General features: G+C 34.3%; 1 long non-coding RNA gene across 1 annotated transcript; it reads right to left on the bottom strand.

Moving 5' to 3' along the window:
* On the bottom strand, nt 10,740-12,257 carry LOC109350073. Its single transcript, XR_002108070.1, has 3 exons — nt 12,039-12,257; nt 11,709-11,956; nt 10,740-11,087 (listed from the first exon to the last, which is right to left on the bottom strand). It is a non-coding gene; the product is annotated as an uncharacterized LOC109350073 (long non-coding RNA).

The following is a 20,505-nucleotide window of genomic DNA, read 5'->3' as shown; positions in this document are numbered from 1 at the left end:
GGCAACTAATGAGTTTTCAATGTTTATAATAAACAATTGAAGATCAAAAGAAAATGTCCTAATTGTCTCTATCATTTTAATGCATACAGACAAACTTCAATCTTGGAATGGTCACAAATCAAGTTCTAGAATGTGTAATCAAAGAAAAATGTGCATTCATAAAAGAAAAAAGGTTTTTATGCAATTGTCAATTTAAATCAGAATCATTATTGTGTTTGGCCCAAATTTCTAACATTTGGTACATTCAACAATAGTTTTAAAGCATAGATTTTTCTTAAAACAAATTTAATTCACAATTATCAAATCAAATGTCTTTTATGTTATTATTCTATCAAAAGTTTTTTATCTTCAATGGGTCATATATCACCAATCATCATTCATGCATACTTTTTCATTTAAAACATATAGACAACACATAGAATAAAGTAGAGGATAAATGAGATATGAAACATATGTTAATGCATGATAATATGTATATTCAACCTAAAATTTTTAAAATCTTTATGGTATGCATGACATGAATGAACTATCTAAATGCAAAACCCCCTTAAGCTTGGAAACTTACATTGTCCCCATTGTAAAAATCTAAATAATAAGAGAAAGAAAAATAAAACTTACAAGATAGGTAGGAAGTGTCCCTAACTTATGTGCCAATTATAAGTGGTCGAATTCATTGGGTGCAGTGGAAGTACCTGCAAAAGAAAGGGAAAAGGTCCCAAATGGCCTATATGTCCTAGATGGAGCATGTGCAAATACCCATTGTGAAGGGCCAACTAATAGGCAAGATCGTGTTAGTACTTTTCCCTGTAATAATTTTTTTAGAGTTCATAATATTTTTGGTGGCCGACACTATATACACCCTCTACAAAGGCTCCAAACTCAGGGAGGCACTAAAGCCTACACAAACACTAAAATTAATGAATTTGAAAATGTACCATTAGCGTGGGTTGCCTCCCATGAAGCACTCGTTTAATGTCATTAGCTTGATGGTTGATCCATGAGCATCACATAGTATCCCTTGAACTCATACCCGAGGATGGAGAGAGTGTTTTTACTTCCATATAGCACCAGAGGTAGCCAAAAATGGTCTACCTAGTATGATTGGATTTTGTGCATTTCTTTCCATATCTAGTATTACAAAATCCGTTGGAATGTAAAATTTATTAACTTTGATAAGAACGTCTTCCAAGATCCCTACAGGTAATTTAACTGACCTATCCGCCAATTGACGTGATATAATAGTGGATTTTAGTTCACCCACGTCCATTTTTTTAGACACATATAAGGGCATGAGGCACACACTTGCTCCCAAGTCACATAAAGCATGATCAAAATTAGTATACCAATTAAGCATGGGATAGAGAAACTACCAGAATCTTTTAGTTTAAGATGCAATTTATTTTGAATTAAAGAACTTCACTACTCAGTTAGAGCAATTGTTTTAATCCTCTAGTATTCTATTTTTAGATAGAATATCCTTAAGAAATTTCATGTATGTAGGCATCTCCTACAGTACCTCAGTGAATGGCAAATTGATGTATAATTTCTTAAGGATATCTAATAATTTTCCATATTTCTTTTCTAATTTGTCCTTCACAAATCTCTAGGGAAAAGGAATTGGTGGTACATATGGTGGTGGTGGAGCTACATACTTAGACACCTTTTCAAAATATTGTACCCCTCTAAGGAGTTGTGTCTCAGTATGTTTCTCTTCCACTTGTGTATCATTCTTAGTTTGAGGAACATCCTTGAGTTCCTTCCCACTCCGTAATAATCAGATAGCCTTACAATGTTCATTATTTGGATTTTTCTCTAGTTGTCAAACATCCATGTTTTCCTATTAAAGTTTCTAGCTTGTTGGACAATTTGTGTTTCTCACATTCTTTCATGGATGGTCAGATTTTATAACATAGAATTCACATCATTTAACATATTTGCAATATTTTTATTAATCATGATTTCACACTCTTGAAATTTATTAAGGTTAACAAGTAATTTTTCCAGACCTTCCATTATTGTTATAAGAGTGGGATAAATAGGAGAATATTGTAATTGTAGAAACCGTGTTGAAGGTTTGCTATTACCTTGCTCATTCTTATGTTGATGATTTAATGTGTTTTTGCTCCTCTAGGAAAGGTTGGGATTATTCTACTTGTATGGTGGGTTGAATGACTATTTGTTCCTCTCCTTGTAGTTAGTGTAATTGCATGATTCAGGTTGTTCATTGGCTCAAGCTCCATGTATAAGTTTAGTAAATTATTTGCATTCAGACCACTAATGCCCTTTTTCTCCACACCCTTCACATGTTGTAGTAGACCCAATAACATTAGCATGGTATTTTTTTTAGCTTTCTAAACCTTTGAGAAAGGTTCTCTAGTGTGAAAATTATCTTTTCCATTTGATTTCCTGAATATTGTGAACCAGAGTCTCTCGTTGGATGATGTCTCCTCTCATTTGCCCATTGGTGATGATTGGAAACCAAATTCTCTATGATCTTTGAAGCAACATCAATCCCTTTCCACATGACGACACCACCTTCTTAAGAGTCCAACAATTATTTTGATGGAAAGTCTAGCCCACTATAGAAGTTCTGAACTAACATCCAAGGTGCAATACCATGATGAGGGAAAGCTTCTGTCACCTTATTTAATCTTTCTCAGACATCAGCAATTGACTCCCCATCCTTTTGAATGACCTGTACGGCACAGTTTTGGAAGGAGGAAAGTATTTGTTGAGAAAAGCCTCCTTCAAAGTTCACCATGTTGCTTGAATTTCAGCATTTTGATTTCTAAGCCACGGCTTAGCTCTGTCTCTAAGAGAATACAAAAACATGTAGAGATAAATTGCATTTCAGAAGCCTCATGGGCATTCGGATCTTCATGCGCTCCTCCTCCAAATTGGTTTTGCATCACCATTTGGATCAGAGCAGATGTCAAAGAATAGTTCTCTGCCTCAATAGCTGGGCGAATTATTCAAGGACGTAAACTACGAGCATTAGGGGTTGAATAGTCGTGAAGTGGGATTTCATCTCGTTCAACCATTGTTTTTATAAGCGCGCGTCTTTCTCCTGCTCTTTCTATTTATTGCCTTCTTCTTCTACGGAAAGTCATTTCTGACTCTGAGTAGACATTTGAACTTTTTATAGACCAAATGGGCAACCTGCAAAGGTACGAAGAAAAAGGAAAACACATAATACACTAGAGTAAAGTAATAAATTAACTGAGAATCAAAGAAATTTTGGCACAATCCCCGGTAGCGACGACAAAAACTTGATAGGGAAATTTGCAAGTGCACGATTATTTCATCAAGAAATAAAATATTGATCTCATGAGGACTGGAAAATTTAGGAATAGATCATAGGACAATGATTAGCATCATTACACTCATAGATCCTTGTTTTGCTCCTTTTCATGAACTTTATGTCGTAAGGGTGAATTGATCTTTGATAAATGTCATCATCTCTCGAGCTCCAACACGTGTACTCAATTGAAGTCACACGTACTCTCGCGGTACGGTTATCAATCAAATCCTTTACTTGAATATTTCTACCCAATCGCTTTGTAGTAACCCAAGGTGAATTCAAGAGACCCTCGATAATCCTAATACTACTCTCATGAATTAGGATTCTAGTTTGAATAACTGAATGGTCAGATAGTTGGGTTCACCTCTCATTCCTTCCCTAATGCATCTAAGAGGTGGAATTTGTTGGCCAGATAACTCACACGAATAAAACTCAGTTTAATGATTCAAATGACAATATTCAATGAAATAGAAGTAAGAACAGGTGTTTATTGAATGTAAAATGTCATAGCCCCAATCCTAGAAACAAAAGGAATTACTCACTCATGATGGAAAACATAATACAAAATTCTAAATTAGAGAATTGTAATGTAAAGTGTGTTCAATTCTTGAGGGAGAACCCTTATTTATCCTAATTACAAAATATTGGGCTAAACCCAAAAAACAAATCTAAAAATAGGAGTAGAATATAACATCCAAGACTATGGGTGTATGTGACGCCTTCACTTCATGTTGTTTATCTTCTATCCAGACTCCAACGCGATTTCTTTTGGCCCATCAATTGGTCTTCACATAACCTCAACACTTAATTCCATCTTCGTGCACCCAATTTCTACTCTTTTTGGCTTCAATCCATCCAAACTGCACAATATAGCCAAAGACACTCGCTCAACCGGAACAAAGAGAAATAAAAGCTAAAAAAATCCGAAAGTCTTAATTATGTCCTAAAATGCAAATTAAATGCAATACAAATGTAGCACAATGTTACACTCATCATCTAGCCCTACAAAAGCATCACACTTTCAAAAGAAAGAAGGACAAGAAGCATAGAAGAGCAAATGTTATATTCGAAGATAAAGATGATGGTTCAAATACATAACTCAGAATTAAGGACCAAACACATATTTACTTGATGGCTTTACACAATTCAAATGACAATTATGAGGTTAGTAACTCTAAACCAAATGATACATTTTCATATGATAACTTTCATAATGCATATTGTGAATTGCATGAAGAATTTATTAGACTCTCTAAAGTATGCATTAAACAAAAAAACACTATAGAACTTCTTGAGAGTCAAAATAGAATTCTACAAAAAGATTTGGTTGCTTTAAAATCCAAATTAAATGACAAGTGCATTGAATGTCCAAAATGTGATACTCTTGAAACTAAAATTGTTTCATTAAATCAAGAAATGAATATATTCAAAAAGAGTTCTCATAAGTTGCATAATATTTTAAATACTCAAAAACATACCAATGACTGAAGAGGTCTAGGCTACACAAATAGCCGAACAACTAATGGTATGATAAAGAGTACTTTTGTGAAAACTAAGAATGATTGCATGTATAATATTTCTAAAAAATCTTGATCAACATTCTTTCTTCAAGTCTAAACAAAAGATGCATCAACATCTATCCACATGCTTTTATTGTAAAAATGTTGGTCATACTACTAATTCATGGCATATTATAAAAGTTAGTTTTCCAACTAGCCAATATGTTTGGGTTGTGAAATGTGCTAACCCCGTAGGACCCAAATCATTGGGTACCTTGAATTTCATTTTAATTTATTTTGCAGGAGTGCTTGAAAGCCATAAGAAAAATGCGGTATCATGAAAACGGTTGTTCAAGGCATATCACAAAAGAAAATTCAAAATTTTAATATTTAAGAAATAAAGGCCTTATTATCTATGTAGACAACATCAAAAGAAAAATTATTGGTATAGGTAACATTGTTATTATATTTTTTTTGAGGTCTTGGTATGACCGTCTAACAAGCTTTTTACTTGATAAATGATTTTCTAAAGGAAATATCGACACTACATTATTCATTAAGAAAATAGATCATCATACTCTACTTGTTCAAATCTATGTTGATAATATCATCTTCAGTTGTACTAATGATCTTTTGTGTAGTAAGTTTGGTAAAATGATGCAAGGAGAGTTTGAGATGTCCATGATGGAAAAGTTAAACTACTTTCTTGGACTACAAATCAAACAACTCCAGGACGACATCTTTGTTTGTCAATCTAAATATTGTAGGGATATGCTAATATGATTTGAAATGGATGACTAATAACCTATTGTCACTCCCATGGGATTTGAAACATACATAGATGACGATGGGACTAGAAAGGGCATTGATATCTCTAAGTATTGAGGTATAATTGGTTCCCTTCTTTATCTTACTTCAAATAAACCTAATATAATGTTTAGTATATGTCTTTGTTCACATTATCAATCAAAACGCAAAGAATCACATCTTACTGCCGTGAAAAGGATATTAAAATATCTTAAATGCACACATGATGTAGGACTATGGTATCCGAAAGGAAGCCTATGTGACTTGGTGGGTTATTCGGATTCAGATTTTTCTGGATGCAAAACTAAGAGGAAAAGTCACATTCTTGGAAATGCTATAGTCTCATGGTCTTGTAAAAAGCAAGTATGTGTTGCTCTAAGTAATGTTGAAGCATAATACAAAGCAACAGATAGTTGTTGTGCCAAAGTGTTATGGCTCAAGCAAAAAATTACGAGCTTATGGATTAGACTTAGGATGAATTCCCTTAAGGTGTGATAATATTAGTGTTGTAAAGCTCACTAAGAATCATGTAATGCATTCCCGAACCAAACATATGGATATAAGGCATCACTTCTGTAGGTTCCATGTCCAAAAGAAAGATGTTCTCTTGGAATTTGTTGATACACATGACCAACTAGAAGATATCTTTACTAAACCTTTAACTAAAGAGCCTTTTTATAAAATTGGATGAGAATTAGGCATTCTTGATGAAGCATATTTTTACAAAACATAATTATATATTTTATGTGTTTCATTATATGTATCTCATGCCTACTTGTGCTTCTATGTGATTTAATTGCTTCATTTTTACTATTTGGGGTATGTAATCGATTATTACAATAGGGTAAGTGATTACAATGTATCAGATTGCCTAATTATTCAAAAATTGGATTGTGTAATCAATAACACTAATAAATAATTGGATAATTGGTTGGATAGTAAGAATGAACAATTGCCTCCTCAATTATGGTAACCGATTACACTATGTGCTATTTAAGGCTAAATCTCAGATTATTTTCAAACTTCTTCTCCATTTTCACTCTCTTAAACGTGGTAACCTCCTAACTTCAAAAAACCACTATTCTCAACCATTTTGAGTGATTTTTTGAGTTGATTCATACCACATTTTCATTTCTAAATACTTTCCAATTATCATTTCGTGTTTTGTGGTCAAAATCAAAACCCCAAAATCTCAAAACCTCGAAAACTTAGTTTCTCCAAAACTCAATTTCATGGCTTCATCTTCTAGAACCAAGAAACAACGAGCCAATGTGACTCAAGGAAGACAACCAACCTCTATGAGATCAACACATTGGACTTGACGTGACTTCTTGCTAACGAGGACCAACGCAAAGTCTCCAAGCAGCATTTTCTTCAAAGATCCATTTTTACTCCTATGTATGGCATGTTAAGTTATTTTGAGAATAATGATTTCATTTTCCCTATCCTATTTAAGCAACAAAGACTCTTTGAGTATTGTGAAATGCGTGGTGTCTATTATTCTGAACTTGTAACAATATTTTACTACAATTTAACCTTGAAGAAGAATAAAATCTTCTCTTTTGTCAAAGGCAAAGATGTCATAGACTTCATAACTTTATGTTCTATTTGTGGTAATATGCCATACATAGGGATGATAGTAGAGTCAGGAATTCAATGTGACTTAGAAAGGTATAATAAAATGGATTTCTACTACTCTATGTGTAGATATTCAAAAAAAAAATTGAACTATGCAAGCAAAGGCCTGTCAGTGATTTTGTTAGAAACCGAAACATTTTACTTGTTGGAAATTTAAACCTAGAGGACTGTTTGCTTCATTACATTTTGAGTTATATCGTGGTTTCAAAAATTTGAAATCATTTGCAACTAAATAATATGGAACTACAATTGATATACACTATTAAACATAATGTGCCAATTAATTGGACATTAATGGTAATGAAACAAATGTGGGCCTTTAGAGGCGATTTTGGACCCTTGCCTTATGCTATTCTCATAAATGATATACTTGAGTATTCTGGTGTATCCTTTGTTAGTCAGTCTAAGATCTCACTCGATGTTCGGGATAACAAAATTGATGTGGATATGATCTACAAGATGAGATTATTTTGAGATACCACCGATATGATTTATAAGCATCATGGTGCTCAACAGGCTGCTAACCCAAAAAATCATGCTACTAACCCTAGTACTCAAACCTCATTTCATGATGAATCAATCTCCTCTAGCTCCACTCATACCAACCAGATAATCATGGATGAGTTGTCTTCGCTTCAAGGCTACATCTCTACAATGATGGATGCTCTTTATATTGAGAACCAACAAATTTGGTAAGAGCTTCATCGTCTTTCGAACCGATTGGATTATATGGACTTGAATGTTGAGCGAGCAGAGCCAAATTCTTAGAGTAGTGGTCTAGGAAGTAGTATCGTAGTTTCTATTCTTGATGTTGTTGGATGTAATCGTTTTGAATTTTGGTTGTTAATATTTGAACTACTTAACTCTGTTGGTTTATGTTTACTAAGTTTATTATTATCACTATGTTAGTTATGTTTTCTATTTTTAACCTTTGCTATCACTTTGTTATATATATATATATATGCTATGAAATTTTAAAGATATATCATTATCCTAGAGTACCATTATTTTTCATACTACATAATTTCAAAATATAACTTTTTGACCTTTAATCTATATATTTTGTTACCATTTACTATATATATATATTTTTATTATGCTCGAAATATAGTTTTTCCTTTTTGTGATTAAGTCGAAAGGGGAGGAAAGTAGGATTGTATTTTTCTGTTTAAATTAATTCAGGCACATAAAATAAAACAAAGTGGGAGCGTACAAGATAGGGGGAGCATACTCAAGTCAAACAACTCATATCATATTAAGTATGCTGGTTTTCAGAAAAATTCAAAAACATATCGTTTCAAAAGATGTTGGTTTGTCATCATCAGAAAGGGGGAGATTGTGAAGAAGATCTTGTTCGCGACCTTGGCACAGTTTTGATGAAGACACCAAGATCACAAAAATAAGAAAAAGGAAGAAGACAATGAAGACAGAGAAGTTCAAGCATCAAGAAAATTAGTGTTTAAGTCTTCAATAGGTACTTGTATCCTTATGCTCAATTTAGATTTAGTAGCAATGTTCAAAGAAATTCAAAGGAACTTAATTCTATTTTTGAAAGAATCGGAAAACTCTTGAATCATTTTCAAAATGCTAAGTAAAATGTTACTTGACCTTAGTAACATGTTACTAGATCTACATAACAGATTACCTGAACTGTGTGACTGATGGTAATAGATTACTAGAACTACGTAATAGGTTACCTGACTAAGAAAATAGTTTCCAAAAGCATAACTGACACATGTAATTGATTATTGCCATTTAATAATCAATGACATGGTTGGACAAGAAGTTTTGGTAATCGGTTACACCCTCGTGGTAATTGATTACACATAGTTGTTGCAACCAGGGTTTCAAATTCGAATGAAGAGTTTTCATCCAAAATGAATGAGTTTTAACTCCAATCATGTCCCAAGTTCTGGAAGGGTAAAATGGCTGATTGGAAGCCTATTTAAAGGCCTCAGAAAATTCGCACAACATACAACTTTCGTATCATTAACTCACTTGCTTCCTAAAACTCTTTCAAACAAATTTGTACACTTTGTCTTGCAACTTTGTTTCCAAACTTTCAGATTTTCTGATATTGCTTCAAGTGCAAAGTTATAAAGTTTTTCAAACATTTTAGGGCATTGTTTTACTAAGTGCATTGAGAGAAAAAAGGATTGCAAGTTATAGCATTGTTAAACTTGTAAAGGCAATCCTGCGATTGATATATTCTTCATCTTGTTGTTAACTTTTCATCATAAAGGTGTGGTGAGAAGAGGCAAAGTGTTCACTTGGAAAGGTTATTTTCTAAGGATAGATATTTTTGAGTGTGTAATGTAAACGAGTCTCGAGGAGTGAATATGTCGTGGCAATTCAAAGTATTTAGTTGAATCTTATTTGACAATAGTACTGGATATAACCTTCGAAGGACAAGAAGGTGAACCAATATAAAAACTCTTTCTGTACTCTTCTTCTACTCTATTCTTGTGGTTTCATTTTTGCTTTAACTCAGTTGATTTGTGCATCAATATTCTTCTACACAAACACATTGATATCACGGTAAAAAAATCGACCATTTCTCCCAATTGTGAAGAATAACTTGCTCCTAAAGTTGGCACAGTTTTGATGAAGATAGCAAGATCATAAAAAGAAGAAAATGAATAAGATCATGAAGACATAGAAGATTCAAGCTTCAAGATGTTTATAGATTAAGTTTTCATATTCGTACTTTTATCCTTACACTCACTTTAATATTTAGTAGCAATGCTCAACTAATCAAAATCATTTTAAAGAATTGGATATGTCTAAAATGCACAGTCAAAATTGCTAAGTAATGAGTTACTTGATCTGAGTATCAGGTTACTAGAACTAGGTAACATGTTACCGGAACTATGACACAGTTGGTAATATGTTACTAGAACTACATAACAGGTTACCTGACTTAGAAAATAGTTACAAAGAAAAACTGATGAATGTAACCGATTAATTCAAAGTATTAATCGATTACCACCTTGGACAGAACATTTCGGTAATCAATTACCACATCATGACAATCGATTACATACATTTGTTGAAACCAAAATTTCAATTTCAAATGAATAGATTTCTTCCAAAGTGAATAATGTGACACCCAATTTCGTCCAGCCTCTTTACAAATATATTAAAAGTTCCAAAACAATAAAATTTGGAAGGAAAATATTTGTGATACATTTCAGAACCAAATGTATTTCCTATGAATGTCTAGTTCATGACCAATGATTAGAAATATCTTAATTACTTACCATTTCAATTCAATTAACTTAATGACTTTGCATTTACATGTGATTGTGAAATAGTTAAAGATATTGATTAAGGAATTTTGCTCCTATACAGTTACACTGTGGATATGACCTTTGGTTGTCTATCTCATTTATCTTCTTTAAAGAAGACGTGTCATTTGTATAACAACTCCGAAGAATGATCATTTTCTTATAACAAATTAATGAATGCAATAAAAATAATAATCAGGTTCAACTAGATGTCACAAATCCCAACAACAAAATTAATAGTCCTTCACATGATAATGTGCCTAGTATCTCAAAATTGCAACACCTTAAGTTATGGGTACACCACATCAAGAAAAGAAATTTCATTATAATTTGATCCAGCAAACTCTTAAGCAATATTTCACCAACTCTATTGTAATTACAATTGCACATAGAATAACATCTGTTATTGACAGTAATATGGTTTTGCTTCTTGATCAACGACTTATTGAGGAGTATGATACTCCTACAACAGTGCTAGAGGATAACTCTTCATCTTTTGCTAAACTTGTTGCAGATCTAGTACTCATGTGTTTTTGATTGATTCATCATCCATAACTGAAGAACTTACAAAGGCACACTAATGAACATAATTGTATAAAGTAGGTTACAAATGCACTAAATTATTGAGTAGTTTCAGAGTGATATAATCAGAGAGCAAAAAGTCAGGGCATATCATTACTAAATTTCAGTTAGTAATTCAAAGGGTTTTTTTATTACCTCGTACTCAGCTATAAAAGGCAACACACACAGGCTACACATGACAAAAAAAAAGTACAACAAGACTATAACATACACAGAGAGGGGGGGAGAGCATACGGATAGGGGATACACAAATACATATATCACACAACACAATAAAACAGTCATCAAGAAGAGAAAGAAAACAAATATCACATATACGTCGATACAGAGAATTCAGAAACAAGGGCATAACATTCAGTAAGTAAAGAAAAGGTACACTTTCAAGTAATTCCTTCACCCCTTACTCATATCATTATAGACAGAAATGCATGCACATATAATTGACCAGAACTATGGGTGATTCCTTTTATACATAACACATGCTTGTTTGACTGATAGTGTGGAACGCATAAAGGTAACCCAATAATTAAGATTTTCATAATCAACCATTGTCATGCTGTAAGGATTAAATAGAAGAGGAGTAGGGTTCCTTACCGAGTTCCCTTATACTCTATCGGCGTCGAGATGCAACCTAAAACCACCCTGATGTGGTCGTGAACCATCCTCAGCCATCGCCTTCCCTCACTGAGGCTAACTGCCGATGAAATGGGACAACCAAATCCCTACCTTATTTCGGTTACCACCGTGAAAATAGGAGTCCAAATCAGAAACCACTACGAACCACCTCACCATGTCGTCTTCACTTTCCTTCGATTCATTCATTGGAAAACCCCAAAAACAACCTAATACCACCATTACCAGAACCAGTCGATCTAACGAGTAAGAAAACAAAAATGAAGAAGAGAAAAAGGGAGATGGCCATACCTTCACCGCCTCCCATCGGCAAGAACCCACTCCACCATAAACCACCATCATGTTTCCTTCTTCACCATACAGACCCCTATGTTCCGATGCTCTCAACCTCCGATGTTCGTCGCTGGACCTCCCTACTAGCCCCATGGCTGTCGATTGAGGAAGAAAGGGGAATTAGGGATTTGAAATCCCATTTGGGTTTCATGGTTCTTAGAGATCCCGTACACCCCTTTCAATTTACCCTATTCATTTAACTTTCCTTTCTTTCTTCCTTTTATTCACTTAATTATTTTATTACTTTAATATTTATTCATATTTTATTTGCTAATATCATTCATTTAGGCAATTCCAATAAAACGAATGTTAATTAGTAAGTCAACCTCATAACTTTTGGATCCAATCTAATTGTATTAACATTTATTTTAATGAAAAGATGACACCTAATAAAAAATATCCTTCCGAAATAATGTGATAATCGGAGAACGATTTAATTAAAAATAAATTTTTTATAGTAATGTAATGAAAGTTCAAATTCTTAAATCAAACGATATTTCAACCATTTTAAAAACTTACTTGATATTAGATGTGGTGTGGACATTAGCTTTGCAACTTCATCTATCTTACAAACAATTCAAATTCAATTGTTTCAAAAACTTATTTGAGATTAGATGCGGTGCAGACATTAACTTTGGCTGCTTCATCTATCACACAAACAATTCAAATATTTCAAAATCCACAAAATCAACTCCACCAAATCTATCAATAAAAAATGGACATTTTCAAATCAATAACAATCAACCATACCGACCAACCAATTTTCGAACCAGAACTATATAATCTTGATTTTCCTATTCCACCTAAGGATACGTTGGAGCAAGATAAATTGTTGTCAGACACAAATATAAAAATAAAATATTTTGTTTTAACAATTAGATTTTTAATAAATTTGTAAGGGTATAAAAGTCCATGTGATTCGCGAGGGTACCGTTTTAATACGGAAAGACGGGGTGCTAATACCTTACTCGATTTGTAATTGACTCCCGTGCTTAGAATCTCTATCAAAGACCAAATTATCCTAATCGGGCATAAAGAGAGTTTTCTACATTTTAACTGTAAAAAACGTAGCGGCGACTCCAAATCAATTGGGAGAGGTAGAAATCGAGTTCGCCTCCTCCCAAGTCAGAGAGTCGGCATTCCAACCGAAAATCGGGTTACGACAACTGCCAACTCTACTGGGACAACATATAAGAGAGTCAGGCCCGAAGCTGCTAATTCATGGACTTAAATACCAACCTTTTTTACTTGTTTATTTTATTCTAATAATAAATTATTATGTGCTTTATTTGTTTTATTTATTTATTGAACTCTATGTTTTAACTATTTTTGTGACCTAGAGCTCTTACCAAGTTCACTTTAATCAATACCTATACCTCCGCCATAGGGTTGTGACCTTTAGACTATTCAAAACCTTGTAAATGTACCTTCTTTAGGACATAGGAAATAATATCACAAATCTTGTCTCTAGCCGTTCATGAATTGGTCCCTTAAAAATGGTCATGCCTGAGAGTTATGAGGATATCATTGCACTTTGATGCCCTTGTATCATAAGAACGGATCAATAATTTCCAGTCCATACCATGGGCTAAGCACCATGGGGATAAATTTTCTATTCCCAACCATGGGCTAAGCGCCCTAGGGATAATTTTCATTTCTTACCTTGGGCTAAGCACCATAGGGATAATTTTAATTTCATTCCCTGCCGTGGGCTAAACACCCTAGGGATATATTCTCTTCCATCTTAATAAGCTTAGAATTATATCATTTAACTCCAAGCTAGCCTTAACAATATAATAAGTGTCAAATTCACCATGACATTTTACTATATTGTAACTGAGACTATATTTCCGCTAAAAAAGGTCTACAACACCCTAGGGGCATACAAAATGAATTGAGATCACTACATCAAGTTCATTCATCCATACCCATTCATCATTCAAACATTTATACAATAAATAAAACATTCATTCATCTAATCATACAAAAATATATCCTCCACTCATGCATGGATTCATCATAAAAATAAAAATAAAATCACTCAAACATTGCATTTCAAGCACTATCACATATTATATTTCATACATCACACATTCTTCAAAAAATAAAAATAAAGCGATTCATGCAAGTTCACCACTCACTAAAAAACAAAGCAAAAAATCATTCCACCCTTGCATTTTCATCCAATAGCATGCCATACATTGCATACGCCATCAAATCCATACTCCAAAGCCTCATACCCATATCAAAATTCATATTTATACAATGCCTTTCAATATCATACACCCTCACAACTCCCAAAACACCATCCTAACACAAGCAAAATACATGTTCTGCAACAAACCCAAAACAAATCAAATCATCTTTGCTTCTAAGCACCCTTATAACAATCGTCTTCAATCAAGACTCATGGCATAATAAAATCAAGAGAATCAAGTCAGAGTTGACAGTCCTCGAGGAATTGACGAGTCATATCTTATTTTGAACCCATATTGCTTTCCCCAAGACTAGTATCATCAAATGACAAGGAACGCATGTTTTCACTTCGAGAATAGAAATTGAGTTTCCATTGCATATCTTTTTAAAGATTATATACTAGTGCATTAGTCATGCTAATTTAACATCTCATATCCCATACCACAAATCTAATTTCAACAACAAAAAATCTAAAATCAAACTGAATTAATTCATGCATTAATGTGAGATATTTGATTCAATAACTTTAATGAAATGGAGGGTGATGCAAATGTAAGACCCAAAATAGTGGAAATCCTTATGGATAATCTTTCTGATGACACAAGACATATTTGAAAATCTCAAACACAAAGAAGATATCCTTAGTCACCCCATTTGAGCCATAGGCATTATGAAAGGAGATTTATTCTAAATGACCTGCAAAATATCAATAACCTTGGACAGGGTAGTATCTCAACTGTTTTCCTTGACATTTAATTACTAAGAAATGAATATCCTCTATCTACATCATTTCCCAATCTAACCCGAAGATTGAAATTCCAAGACAAGTTAAATAAAAAACGTTCATGGTCAAAGTGTAAAATGAAAATGTTATAAACAAGTCTGTCGAGAGTTCAAAAATAAAACTCTCAGGAAAAATTCATGGCAAATAAAAATAAATTAGCAATGATTGCCAAAAGGAACAACTCAAATACCTCCAGGGAATATTATCACCTAAATATTAGGCTTTCATTTATCAAGTCACCAAAACTAAAAAAGAATTTAGTACTTGACTGTCATGTTAGAAAATCGTTGAGAATAGGACAATGGAGAAAGAATAAAGTAGAAAGAGGTTTGGGAAACACATTTCCGAGCCATATCCTTTTTTTGAAACCCTTAGTCTGGCCACGATACAAGCTCAAAAAACCTTGTTGAAGTTATGATTTGCCTAAGAAATGTACTAGGGCAAAGAAATGCTGACTCCAATAAATCTCATTAAGTTTTGATGAAAATATCTCATTTTTAATGCATCGGATTAAATTCCAACCTCTCATCATCATCGTCACCACCACATCAACATTCAAACAAAAATCAAATTTGCATGATCATTACTTTTAGTATTTCTTTTTAAGGGGTTGTGCATGGAAAAAACATATGACAAGTGGAAATTAGAAGAACGGTTGTCAATCCAAACTCGGGCAGTTTATGGGGGTTGATCTCATTTCTCGAATGAAAGTACCAAGAAACCTATACTTGGGGTAAGGTTGAAGTTGCTCATCATGGATTCGTCCAAAATCCCTTAATCAAGCAGAGGCAAGATCTTGTGTTCTCACCTTGAAACTTCAAGGGTGACTCATGCCTTCATACATTTAAGACAGTCACACTTGAGATTGTTCAAAAACTAATATAGTCAAAGCTGCGAAAGCAAAAACAAAAAAAAAACAAAAAAGAAAGAAGAAAATAGTGATAGGTTGAAAACCTGCAAGAGCGACTTAAGAAAAGGAGAGTAATGTTAATTCGAAAACCTGAAAAGGCGATTTAGTATTAAAAAAAGAGAAAAAAAGAGAGAATTCCCGATAAATACAATGTTCAAGTATTTTGGGGAAAAATAGGGAAAATAAAATGAACACTCTCGAGTGAAAATTCACTATTGTTCATCCTCAACCATGAAAATTGGGGCAATTTATCGGATGATCATACTCTTCCAATAAATTCTTGACAAGATAATGTGGCAGTTTATTGGACGATCACACTCTTCCAACAAACTCTTGACAAGACACTGAGGCATTTAATTGATTCACCTACCACAAATAGAGGCAGTTCTTTGAAGGATCGAAGTCATATTAGAGAGCAAGCACATCATCAATAAATCTGTCAACTAAAGCTAATCATAAAAAGGTTTTGACACTGAAAAGTTTTAAGGGTGCTGAAGAGTAGTTTTGAATACAAATGAACACAAATTTCCAAATTCATTATTCCAAAACTCAATATCATCCACTCATTCATTAATTTTGGTTCATAGACCACTTCAACATGCAAACATAACCAAAGTTCATATACCACTTCAACATGCAAACGTAACCAAAGTTCATATACCACTTCAACATGCAAACTTAACCAAAGTTCATATACTACTTCAGCATGCAAACATATCCAAACGTATACATCACTACAACATACAAACTTAACCAAGTTCATACATCACTCATGGCATACATACATATCACTAAATAAAGTCAAGACATACTCTCATACATACAAAGCATGCATCATTCTTGCATAACCATACCATCACAAGTGGTCAATCAAATTACCTTCCACGCCTAAAACATTGTCAGACCCAGACACCGAAATGTTATGACGTTGCTAGACCCAGACGCTAGAACATCAAAAGAAAATCAGTGTCGGACTCAGATACCGAAATGTTATGACGTTGCTAGACCCAGACGCTAGAATGTTCTTAAATAGAAAAAACATTGTCGGACCTAGACGCCGAAATGTTATGACGTTGCTAGACCCACACGCTAGAACGTTCTTAAATTGAAAAAAAAACATTTTCGGACTCAGACGCCGAAATGTTATGACGTTGCTAGACTCAAACGCTAGAATGTTCTTTCAAAAAACATATCGCTTTACCTTTGTATGTTATCGAGTTCCAACAATACCTAATATGTGTTCTCACATCTACCTTTTACCTTATCGAGTTCCAGCAGTACCCAATATGTATTCTCGCACCTACCTTTTACCTTATTGAGTTCTAGCAGTACCCAACCTGCGTTCTCGCACCTACCTTTTACCTTATTGAGTTCTAGCAGTACCCAACCTGCATTCTCACACCTACCTTTTACCTTATCGAGTTCCAGCAGAATCCAATCTGCATTCTAGCACCTACATTTTTACCTTATTGAGTTCCAGCAGTACCCAATTTGCATTCTTACACCTACCTTTTACCTTATCGAGTTCCAACAATATCTAATCTGTGTTCTCGCACCTATCTTTTACCTTATCGAGTTCCAGCAGTACCCAGCTTGTGTTCTCGCACCTACCTTTTATTTTTATCGAGTTCCAACAGTACCCAACTTGCGTTCTCACACCTACCTTTCACCTTATCGAGTTCCATTAGTACCCAATTTGCGTTATCGCACCTACCTTTTACCTTATCAAGTTCCAACAGTACCCAATATGTGTTCTCAAACCTACCTTTTACCTTATCGAGTTCCAACAGTATCCAATATGCATTCTCGCACCTACCTTTTATTTTTGTAGAGTCCCAATAGTACCTGACATGCGTTCTTGCACCTACCTTTTAATTTTTTCGAGTTCCAACAGTACCCAACCAGCATTCTCGTAACTACCGTTTAATTTTTTCAAGTTTCAGCAGTACCCAACCTGCGTTCTCGCACCTACCTTTTATTTTACCGAGATCCGACAGTACCTGACATGTGTTCTTGCATATACATTGTTACTTTATCGAGTTCCGACAGTACCCGACCTGCATTCTCGTTGCTTTCCAGGACCCTAAGCCTAATGTGCTTTCAATCAATCTTCTCATGACCCCGAGCCTGAAGTTATTAAAATCAATCTTTTTAAGATCACATACATGATGTGAATTTCCGAGTTCTTGCAGTACCCAACCTGCGTTCTCGTATTAAAAAGCTTTGCTTTCCCCGAGCCTGATGTGCTTCCAACCAATCTTTCTAGGACCCCGAGCCTGACTTGAATTTCCGAGTATCGGAAGTACCCAACCTACATTCTCTTATTAAAAAGCTTTGCTTTCCAGGACCCTGAGCCTGATGTGCTTCCAACCAATCTTTCCAAGACCCCGAGCCTGATGTGAATTTCCGAGTTCCAGTAGTACCCGATCTACATTCTCATAGTAAAACCTTTGCTTTCCCGGACCCTGAGCTTGATGTTCTTCCAACCAAACTTTCCAGGACCCTGAGCCTGATGTGCTTCCAACCAATCTTTCCAAGACCCCGAGTCTGTTGTGCTTCCAACCAATCTTTCTAGGACCCCGAGCTTCATGTGAATTTATGAGTTCTGACAGTACCCAACTTGAGTTCTCGCTCTAAGTGTTACAATGTGATCATTGTTTTGTCCTAGACAAAATTATTGTTCATTTCCTTACTAGTTACTTACTATTATAACACACAAACCTCACTTTGTTTGCTATCAAGTAAGCAACAAGTAAAAATGGACAGCTGTGAACACTCAATTTTGTCCGGCCTATTCAGAAAAGAAACAAAAAAGTAAAAAAGGTTTCAGAAACAACAAACAAGAAATAAAAAAACAATTTTTTGATGTTCCAAAATCAATTTTATATTTGAAACATAATTACCAACGGTTTCATTTGAATTAATAATTGTTAGTTTCTAAACTTATTCAGAAATTAATTAACAATTTCAATCATTAACCAACCGTTGACTTTTCAATAAATAAATAAATAAAAATTGTTATCAGATGTATTGTTGTAAACATTACAAATACCATAGTAATGCGCCAGCCTCCTATCCCATTAAGCATGATTGAAGAGTGGGTCTTTATCTTTATAAATATTTTTACTAAGATCTTGAAGGGGATAAGTTTTATCTCTCTCATTGTGCCTGCCAAGTACATGTATTGTACCTACCAAACTTATTGCACCTTTTACATTCTGTACGTTTTTAACCTCTCAAATCCCTCAACCCACGTATACACTTCAATTCTTCTATTTTTATGACACACAGTTACAAAAGAGAGAAAGATGAAACATAACAAAGGGAATAAGAAAAGGAAGTGACGAAAGAAGTATGAAGAGAGTGAGATCATAGAGTTATAAAAGGGGGAGAGTTTGCCTAACTTCAGGCTCTCACATACACATAATGGTTGCTAGAATTTCTACCTCCACTTAAATCTCCAGCTTTACCTTCTAAATAGTTTCACACATGCACTGCCATATCTTCAACAAAAAACCTACACCTAATTTTCTTACAAACTATGCCACTTTCTCAGAATAATAAAAAATCATAACATGACCCTAATGGTTATTTCGATCCTTTTATTTCACCATCACCATCTCCATCACTCTCACTCTTTTTATCTACAACATCCATCATCCTTAAACAGTGCACATCTTCAACTAAACCATCTTTTTATGTTGATACCGTAACTTGCAACAATTATAAATGGCACGGAATATTACTTTTGGCTGAGTCACGACCAAGTCGCTCTCTTTAAGACATTTCGTGGCACTGCCCAAAATGTGCAAGCAGACTATCAACCACGCCGTCCCCATGATAAAGCAGTACAAATCTCTGTTATCGAATTCTTACTACACTGTAAGAACCAATCTCGAATACACCCACCACAATATGGCTACCAGTGCCAATTCTCGAAATTCCTACAATATGGCTAACAATGCAAATTCTCGCAATACCCACAATATGGCTACACATGCCAATTCTCTTCCCACGATACTGACTACCATTGTCAGTTCTCAAAATTCTTGCAATTTGGCTACCCGTGCCAATTCTTTTCCCTCAATATTGACTACTAGTGTCAGTTCTCGAAAATCCCACAATTTGGTTGTATGTGCCAATTCTTAGTGCCACGGAAAGAAAGGTGGAGAATTTTGGCGGAAATGCATCGGCGGAAAATATGAGGGAGAAAGAAAACGTTGAATCAAAATGCATTCAACTTTGGGCATGTTATAATGAAGGGATAAGGTCTTTATTTATAACTTGAGATTTTTTCCATGTTCCTCATCTCTCCAATGTGGGACTTGGGAGTTGTTTTTTCAAAACTCTTCTATGTGGGACTTGGTGTTTTTTTTATATTTCACACCACCATGTTCCAACAATCCCCCACTTGAAATTAAAAAACGATTTCCGAGAATATTTGTGGTCTCAACAAGATTATGCATAAACAAAGGTGTCATGCGACTTGAACATTTGCATAGTGAGTAAAATCCAGATTTTACTAGAGTGACTCG

Source organism: Lupinus angustifolius, chromosome LG01 (assembly GCF_001865875.1).
Source record: "Lupinus angustifolius cultivar Tanjil chromosome LG01, LupAngTanjil_v1.0, whole genome shotgun sequence".
Lineage (NCBI taxonomy): Eukaryota > Viridiplantae > Streptophyta > Magnoliopsida > Fabales > Fabaceae > Lupinus > Lupinus angustifolius.
The sequence above is the reverse complement of the archived record's forward strand: the minus strand, read 5'-3'. Positions and strand labels throughout refer to the sequence as shown.